The following is a 10,544-nucleotide window of genomic DNA, read 5'->3' as shown; positions in this document are numbered from 1 at the left end:
TCTTCCAGTTTAAAGATGTAGCAAAAAACAAACCATCAACATTCATCGTAACATTTCTCCTGTGATAAAAACACAACTAAGAAGATTCAGTTCCAGTCATGAACCAACAGAGAAAAGCAAACTGTCCTGAAGATCTTGGAGATGACTGAGGAGATTGGACTCATCATTTAGCTTCAACCTCCTGTTGCTTATCTCTTTTTCTTCTTCTCTGCTCTCTGTGGAGGACAGCTGAGTCGCTTCCTCAGTCTCCTGATTCTGCTGCAGCCTGGAGCGTTCAGTTATAGTTGGACCTCCAGGCCAGTTGATGGTTCCTGTGAAGGATCAGAGGATTTTAGACCAAACTTTAAATCTGATGATGAAATAATGTGACATCAAAATGTAAAACAGGCTGAACAAACATGCAGCAGCGAATGACTCCTGCTGATATTTGACTTCCATCACAGATAATGAACAAAATCAGTTCAGAGGCATCACTTCATGATGGCAGCGGTCTTTAAGACTACCTATGAGACACGTGTTGAAGATCTGTAGCCACAACTGACACCTGCAGCATAAAGGATGCAGAACAAACTGATCAGTGACTGAACAGGAATATAAATATCTGCTCAATCTGACAGCTGATGCTGGTAAAATTCTTTGTGTTTAAAATATAAATGAATTATTTTATCAATCAGTTGAGACTGAGTGAAATGATCGACCCAGAGATGCAGAAGAAATTCTAAGTAATTCAGATTATCTGTAATGTTTTCAACAGAGACTCTGCTGTTCATGTCAGTTTAGAAGATTCAGGTTTAAAACGTTTTTCTTTCAATATCAGTTTTTGTCATAAAGGTTTTAATATGAATTGAAAAGTAGCAAGTTTAAATGGTAAACAGATAGAACATTATAGAGCTTGTCCAGTCATACTAACCACTCAAAGCGCTGTACACTAGAGCCACATTCATCCAATCACACTCACTAACAGACACAGATATTCATACACAGTTGCGCAGCTCGGTAGGAAACTTGGAGTTAAGTGCCATGCCCAGGCACACATCAACATGTGACAAGGGGAAGTTGGATTTGAATCTAGAAGAGTTCATTAATAAAACTTAATGAAAATATACATTAAACAGGTTTGCCTTTATATGTTTTCTCTGCTATTTAACCTTTATTTATACAGGTTGTCTCATTTAGATACAAGATCTCATTTACAAGACAGACCTGTTTTGATAAAACAAAAACCAACAAAAGTCACACAGTATGAATATGAATAATTAAAATATTTGATTCAGATTAAGTAATTGGTAACACTTTATTTGAAGAGTGTGTGCATAAGACGGGCATTCACTGTCATACACATGAAGGAGTCTTTATGAATGTTTATGACTGTTATCATTAGGTGTGATCTGATAAATTATTACACCTTTAATGCAAAGTTTACATTGTTTAAAATGTCTTTGTAATAACAACTTGACATTAACAAAACTGAAATTTTCATTTGTGAGCATCATACCACATCATGACATCTTTGCAACCTTAAAGGCATACTATGCAACATTTTTCAGTTAATTAATGTGTTCCATACCGTTTTGGATGATTAAATGAGTCATTTCAGGTCGAACAAAGGTTTTCTCGGCCGCCCTGGGGGTCTGTGGGGGAAATACCGCACTTGCAATTGCAGGAGCTGACGCGGACCTCGTGTTTCTGCTGATGCGATTGTAAGTAACATTGGAATGGTTTCTCTCTCTCTCTGTGTGCATGTTCATACTTTCACTGTGTTAGTCATTGTTTGTACTGCCGTTTTTTCGACTTTTCGTTGCGTTCGCCTGTCTGCTAAACTCAAAACAACCGCGCCTGGCTTGACGGAGAAACCAGAACAGCTGAGCATCTTTACGACAGTGCACTTTTACTTTCGCCCTCTGGGGGGAGCCTTGCAGGAAAATCAACCACGGTTGCATAGTATACCTTTAATGCTTATGACTGTAATGTCAGTCTTACCCCTTCAGGTAAAGTGTTACCAAATAAGCAAATAAATTATTACCTAAAAATAAGAGCCAGTTTCATAGAAAGATTTCTCTAATTTCTTATAATAAGTTTAATTTGTCCCAGAGGAATCAAAGCTGACAGTTTCAGAACCTGTTATAGAGAGATCCAAGTTGATGGGACAGAGTCAGAAAATGCTTTTGTTCTCAGGTTCTGATCGTACTAACGGAGCGCTGAAGGAGATAAAGTCCTGAGAGTGAACTCTGTAGATGGACTGTCTGAGTAACATGTAGGAGAATAAATAAGGTGGGAACAATCCAATGATAACTTTATAGATGCAAATGTACCAATGCATGAGTTTAAAGATTAATAATGATGCCAGTTGACCTGAGAATATGAAGTACAGCGATGAGTTAGAGATTTACAGCCTGTTATGAACCGTAATGCTCCATGATAGACAGCATCCAACATCTGCAGAGAGGTGGCAGATGCATTCATAGAAACAACACAGTAATCTAACAGAGGCAGGAAGGTCATTAAGACAAGATGCTTCCTGCACTAAGAGAAAACTAAGATTTATTTCTGAAATAACCTCTATTTTGATCATTAGCTTCTTTTTATGTTCAATATGTGACTGAAATTAAAGAAAATTAAAGTTATGATTGAAGTAAATACAGACAAAAATCGTCCTGTGCTTTATTTTAGTTCCTGTTTCTCCATAAATTCTCTTCATCTTTAAATTTAGTATAAAAAAAATATTTAGTAACTTGTTTGTGATAGATTTCTATCATAAATCATTTAGTGCACCACATGTTCTTCAATATTCTGAGGAAGGATCAATTAATAACTTGAACACAAAAAGACCAAAATTTGTTGGACCAATATGAACAATGTTATGTAACATACTTTAAAATAATGCAGTGGTGTGGATATTTTTGGCTTTTGATACTATATTCCAGTCAAAACCAAGCAGGCCAAAAAATTTATTTTAAGGAAAAAAATAATTAACTACAGGAAACGACCTAAATAAAATTCTGCCTTTAAAGAGGATTTCCCCAAATGTATTTCTTTAATCTGTAATGTAATATTACAAGGTAGGTTAAAATAGTGAGAAAGGTAAGTTTATTTGTAAATCACATTTCTGTAACCAGACTATTCAAGTAAACATTAAAGTCAGTTTTCAACTCTGTAAAAAAATAAAAGATTTCAACAGTTTTATTTCAGCTGTGAAAGAAGTTCCCACAGCACCACCTGCTGGAGATAAACTGATACAGCAGATTGTTTGATTTAACACGTGACAAACCGGTTAGAGAAACAGAAAGTATTTTCAGACGTTATTGAACTGAGCTGAGACGCCATTACTGGGTGTCAGATCTCTGCTGAATGAACACGGAAATACTTGAAAGATTTTAAGAAGAAGCAGCTGAAACCTTTGGTGAGTTTGGCTGTTGAAATAATTCAATCCAAAATGGCTGAGAAAGTCGCTCTTTTTGAAAGTTTCCTGAGCTGCCATGTGTGTTCGGAGACTTTCATAGATCCTGTGTATGGAGGACCAATCCTGCCATAATTAGAAATACACACAGAAATAAATGAAGGACTTAATAATATAAAATGGCTTAAGAAAAGTGTCTAATAATATTAATTTGTGTGCCATTTAATGTGACAAAATAATAAAAATAAGATATTTCTTCAACAATTCATCAATTATTCATCAAAAAATATATATTTTAACTTACACTTTTATTTTTACTTTTCTTCTTGCTTTTATGCTGACTTATTTTTAACCCTTGTATTTCTGAAACAATCATTTATTTCTGCCTCTAACATTTCTAGCTGTTTTTTTACCCAAAGGATTTACACCTGCCCTTTTATTTCCTTTCCCCCTTTTTCCACTTCGTGTATTTCTAGTTCTTGTATTTAAAGCAACATTTTTAAAGCATGTTTTTACTCCACCATAAATATTTCTTTCTATTTTATTTTAAACTTATATTTCTGAAACATATATTTATTTCTGCCTCTAACTTTTCTAGCTGTTTTTTTACCCAAAGGATTTACGCCTGCCCTTTTATTTCCTTTTCCCCTTTTTCCACTTTGTGTATTTCTACTTCTTGTTTTTAAAGCAACATTTCTAAAGCATGTTTTTCCTCCACCATAAATATTTCTTTCTAATTTATTTTAAACTTATATTTCTGAAACAATCATTTATTTCTGCCTCTAACTTTTCTAACTGTTTTTTTACCAACCCAATTTTTGCCTGCCCTTTTTATTTCCTTCTCCCTTTTTTCCACTTCTTGTATTTCTACTTGGTGTTTTTTTACTTCCTCTTTTTCCACTTTGTTTATTTCTACTTTGCGTTTTACTTTCTCTTTTTCCACTTTGTGTATTTCTACTTCGTGTTTTTTTACTTCTTCTTTTTCCACTTCGTGTATTTCCACTTCATGTATTTCTACTTGGTGTTTTTTTACCTCCTCTTTTTCCACTTCGTGTATTTCTGCTTCGTGTTTTATTACTTCCTCTTTTTCCACTTGGTCTGACTGCAGCTGTTAATGTTAATACGATGGCAGGGAGGGAGGGGGAGAGGGGGGCGGTGTCACCGGCAAAGCTTCACAACTATTGGCTAAGGCCTGCCTCCCCGGAAACGAGCCTGCATCAGCTGGCCGCTTTCCCAGAATGCACCGCGGCCGCAGCTCGCTTATGGACAGCGCTAACAGAGATCACAGTGGTAAGTTAAAAATTACCTTTTCTGCTGCTGTTGTTCTTTAAAAGTACGTTTGAGGCGACAACATTATACTTTTAAGCTTCCCTATATGGCCTGTTTACAGAGTTAGTGTGTAATTAAAAAAGAACAAGTCCGACATGAGTGGACCACAGTGATCCGCAGATTCATTCGGGAGCGTCAGAAAGCTATGGTGCGTTCATGAGCATGGGACATTTCATATTTACAAGGAAAGAGGCATAAAACGGAACAGAACTTCACTCATACAATATTGTGTCTATCCAGAAACAGTGTGGGCTTTCTTACAATACTGAATGCTCTATAATTTTATTTCTGTTATTTTTTGATTATGCACACCTGCTAGCTTTTTATTCTGAAACTTCTAATGTCCCATGCTCCTGAATGCACCATAGCTTTCTGAATGCGCTGTGCTGTGTAGATAGATTCACGTCTGATCTTCCGCTTAAGACAAAGCTTTGCAGTTTCAAAACTCATGTCGGCTCTCACGGATTACTGTTGTGTGAATGACAAGAGACCACAACAAATAAATCAGCGATTCCCCTAGGGAACGCAAAAGTATTCTGAGGTAACGCAAAAAAATATATATTTTCCCCATGTCCCCTAAAGGGCTCTGTATACACTTCCCTCGGCCTTGTCGTGTGTCAAGTGCTGCTGGTTCTGATGCCGTTTTTTGTTGTTTTAATTCGGCAAAACGTTCATTTGTTTTGTGTTTATCTCACTGACTTGTGTTGCTTTGCTAGCCCAACTGTGCCAACTGGTAGTCAATTTAAGATTAACATGCCTATTTCCTACTTTTATCTTAAAAAAAAACATTGAGGATGGTATTGAACAAGTGATAAGGTTGAAATTGTGACCATTTCTCTATAACTCATGGGAAAACGAAAACACAATTTTAACATAACATTGCAGGGTTAGGGTACTTTGTTGTACCTACTGACCACAGCATTGATCATTAAGATAGGAAAAGGCATTTCTATGTCTGCCCACTTTTACAGTGATTAATCTATAAATTATGTGCAGTTAGTTCAGTTCATTCTTAGTGAAATGGCAAAATTAATCAATACATCTTACAATGAGAATCTGTACATTATAAAAACACCAGAGAAGAGAAGCCATTTGTTACATTTGCTATACTTGACTAGTTTTACAGGACTATACATTTTACTTTTTCTTTCTTGAGAACTATATTAATTTACATGTTAACCAGGTATAGTTTTATGATATGAAAAGGTGAGAAATTAAAAACCAATTATGGTAACATTTGGCATTTTTTATTTACAGGAAGAAACACCAACAAAACATGTGAGGATAAGGAGAGTGCTGGTGACCCTCTTCTGGCTGGCGGCGGTGCATCCTATAGGAAAACAGCCGACATCTTTGAGATGCCCTTGTGTGCCAGGTGGTGCACAGAGTCATGAACTCCTTGATGGGGATCATTAAAAAAAAATTTTCTTCCCAAAAAGACAAGATTTGGAGGGAGTGGGTGCTGGTTTTGCCCGCCTTGCCGGGATCGAGGCGCTCAAAGGAGCAGTCGGTGCCATTGGTGGGTGACGTGCGAATTGTTCCACCTGCAGAGCCACAAAAGAAATGTTATTTAAACAGAAAACTCTTCCCTTCAATCATCCTGCAGGGTGTGTGTGACGCACGGGGAAAGATTTTGAATGTTTACATCGACAATGTAGGCTTTGTCCATCACTCACTGGTACTGTGGCGCTCTCCGTTGTATAAAAATGCTTTATACCCACCTAAGGGATTTTTTTTCTACACTGCAATGGTGCGTTCCCATGCCTCCTGGACCCAATCACCTCCCTGACGCCCTATCGCCCGCCAGTTGCCATTAAGATCTCTTACCTTCTTGTCCTTAAATAGAGCCAACAATGACACAAAATTGATACATAGATTATATTAATTGGATAGAACATTAAGACATATCAGCATATTACCTAAATTACAAGTTATTTTATATTTGGTACAGTCCAAGTGGAGGCACGCCACTACAGGCACCACGCCAAGGCAAGAAACATCATTGAGCGTGCCTTTGGTGCTATAAAGACGTGGTGGCGTTCCATTTTCTTTAGGGCGCTGGAGGTCCGCCCGACATTTGCCCCAAAAGTAATCGCCGCCTGCTGCATCCTCCACAATATTAGTATAGAGGCAGGGGACCAGCTTGACGTGGAGGAGGAGGAGGTTTACCCAGAAGAGGACGGCCATCCGGCGGCTGAAGACCGCAAGCTGTCTGGAAGCTGCCTCCGAGCCAGACTGGCAGCCCGGCAGAGCTGGCTGCATGTTTAAGTGAACAAGCCTACATGTGACCTAACCTAGATCAGTTGTAGTTATGTATACATGTTGCTTCATTTAATTTTTTTTCCACTACCTGTAAAACAAATTAAATCAGTAAATTAATTTCCATTCCTGTTATTTATCAATTGTATGTTTGTGGGTGTTCTCTTTGTCCATGGTGTTTATAAAAGTTAACTATTTGTTTTAAATCTTATGTTAATTGTTCTGAACATGTTACATCTTGACTCTGTTCCAAAGTAAAATCATTTGTATAAAATAAATGTCTTTTTACACTGTTACAATTGTTTTCTTTCCCCTCTCAATTCTCTGTGTCCTTGCTCAAAAGAAACTCACTTAGATAAGAAAAACATTTATAGATTTTATTTAAAACTTGTCAAGTTTTTCTAAAAGGGACAAATATTTATTGGCCCTTTTGGTAGCCAAAATCACACAAAATCACTAGTTGAATAGAAAACAAGTTTAGTGTCACAAGAGCTGAACATAAACATTTAGGCAGACATAAATAAAAATTACTTACTGCCATTCGGTTTTGGAGGAGTTCCTCCTGCCTGTAAATAGGCCCTCATTGGGAATACGCCAGTTGATGAGGGCCTGGGTTCCTTCTGTGGTCCCTGTTTAAAATATAAATGTCAATTATGTAATACTTCATAATAAAAGATGAACAGACAACAGAACCCACGTTAAACCTAAAAGCTAGGCAATATTACGACTGCTTCTGCTATGTGTAACTAACATGACACTCGCAGACCGAACATATTTTGTAACCTATATAATAGCTGATAACTAACTGCTTCTGCTTATGGGTTTTGTCCTGAATGCTGCTGTCCTTGGGAGACATTTATAATTTATTCCAGCGAGTATTGAGTTAATAAAGCAACTCAAGTCAGTGAGATAAACACAAAACAAATGAACGTTTTGCCAAATTAAAACAACAAAAAACGGCATCAGAACCAGCAGCACTTGACACACGACAAGGCCGAGGGAAGTGTATACAGAGCCCTTTAGGGGACATGGGGAAAATATATATTTTTTTGCGTTACCTCAGAATACTTTTTCGTTCCCTCGCAAAGGTTTTCGCGTTCCCTAGAGGAATGGCTGATTTATTTGTTGTGGTCTCTTGTCATTCACACAACAGTAAACCGTAAGTAAAACTTCCTCAATCTAAATGAAAATAAGACCGAAATTATTACGTTTGGTTGTAGTCCAGCAGTTTTTCCTCCTGGCTCCTTGGGCCCTCTTACACCTAACATTCCATCATCAGTAAAAAATCTTGGTGTAATATTTGATGATAGGTTGAAATTCGATCGCCAGGTTACTTCGGTCGTAAAAAACAGTTTTTACCAGTTAAGAATCTTATCAAAAGTGAAAGGGTATCTGCCACGCAGAGATCTGGAGACTGTAATCCATGCTTTTATTAATACAAGATTAGATTACTGTAATTCATTATATGCTGGCTTGGACCACTCACTTTTACACCGTCTGCAGTTGGTACAAAATGCAGCTGCCCGTCTCCTTACTGGCACACGTAAACGTGACCACATATCACCCATTCTAGCCTCGCTGCATTGGCTTCCGGTTGTTTTTAGAATAGATTTTAAAATTTTATTGTTTGTTTTTAAAGCTCTTAATGGTCTAGCCCCCCAGTATTTGACTGAGCTTCTCAGAATCCATGTCCCGGCCAGAACACTGAGATCCTCTAATCAGTTGCTACTGGCCATGCCTAAAACCAGACTTAAAACCAAAGGTGACCGCGCCTTTATGGCAGCGGCACCGAGACTCTGGAATAACTTGCCTTTGCATATTCCATCGGCAGGCTGCTTGGAGGTTTTTAAATCCTCTCTAAAAACACATTTCTTTTCCCTGGCTTTTAATCAAGTCTAGGTGGACATTTGGCAAATTATAATCTATTTTTATATTTTAGTTAAATTCAAACATTTATCCTATTATATTTTTATCTGCATTCAATTTTTCTTTTTGCATTGTGTTTATGTATTTTAGCATTCAGTTTTTATCTTTTATCTGTACAGCACTTTGGTCAACCCCGGTTGTTTTAAATGTGCTTTATAAATAAAGTTTGAGTTGAGTTGAGTTGAGTGAGAGCCGACATGAGTTTTGAAACTGCAAAGCTTTGTCTTAAGCGGAAGATCAGACGTGAATCTATCTACACAGCACAGCGCATTCAGAAAGCTATGGTGCATTCAGGAGCATGGGACATTAGAAGTTTCAGAATAAAAAGCTAGCAGGTGTGCATAATCAAAAAATAACAGAAATAAAATTATAGAGCATTCAGTATTGTAAGAAAGCCCACACTGTTTCTGGATAGACACAATATTGTATGAGTGAAGTTCTGTTCCGTTTTATGCCTCTTTCCTTGTAAATATGAAATGTCCCATGCTCATGAACGCACCATAGCTTTCTGACGCTCCCGAATGAATCTGCGGATCACTGTGGTCCACTCATGTCGGACTTGTTCTTTTTTAATTACACACTAACTCTGTAAACAGGCCATATAGGGAAGCTTAAAAGTATAATGTTGTCGCCTCAAACGTACTTTTAAAGAACAACAGCAGCAGAAAAGGTAATTTTTAACTTACCACTGTGATCTCTGTTAGCGCTGTCCATAAGCGAGCTGCGGCCGCGGTGCATTCTGGGAAAGCGGCCAGCTGATGCAGGCTCGTTTCCGGGGAGGCAGGCCTTAGCCAATAGTTGTGAAGCTTTGCCGGTGACACCGCCCCCCTCTCCCCCCTCCCTCCCTGCCATCGTATTAACATTAACAGCTGCAGTCAGACCAAGTGGAAAAAGAGGAAGTAATAAAACACGAAGCAGAAATACACGAAGTGGAAAAAGAGGAGGTAAAAAAACACCAAGTAGAAATACATGAAGTGGAAATACACGAAAGTGGAAAAAGAAGAAGTAAAAAAACACGAAGTAGAAATACACAAAGTGGAAAAAGAGAAAGTAAAACGCAAAGTAGAAATAAACAAAGTGGAAAAAGAGGAAGTAAAAAAACACCAAGTAGAAATACAAGAAGTGGAAAAAAGGGAGAAGGAAATAAAAAGGGCAGGCAAAAATTGGGTTGGTAAAAAAACAGTTAGAAAAGTTAGAGGCAGAAATAAATGATTGTTTCAGAAATATAAGTTTAAAATAAATTAGAAAGAAATATTTATGGTGGAGGAAAAACATGCTTTAGAAATGTTGCTTTAAAAACAAGAAGTAGAAATACACAAAGTGGAAAAAGGGGAAAAGGAAATAAAAGGGCAGGCGTAAATCCTTTGGGTAAAAAAACAGCTAGAAAAGTTAGAGGCAGAAATAAATATATGTTTCAGAAATATAAGTTTAAAATAAAATAGAAAGAAATATTTATGGTGGAGTAAAAACATGCTTTAAAAATGTTGCTTTAAATACAAGAACTAGAAATACACGAAGTGGAAAAAGGGGAAAAGGAAATAAAAGGGCAGGTGTAAATCCTTTGGGTAAAAAAACAGCTAGAAATGTTAGAGGCAGAAATAAATGATTGTTTCAGAAATACAAGGGTTAAAAA

The sequence above is a fragment of the Fundulus heteroclitus genome, chromosome 12 (genome assembly GCF_011125445.2).
Source record: "Fundulus heteroclitus isolate FHET01 chromosome 12, MU-UCD_Fhet_4.1, whole genome shotgun sequence".
NCBI lineage: Eukaryota > Metazoa > Chordata > Actinopteri > Cyprinodontiformes > Fundulidae > Fundulus > Fundulus heteroclitus.
Note: the sequence above shows the minus strand (reverse complement) of the source record.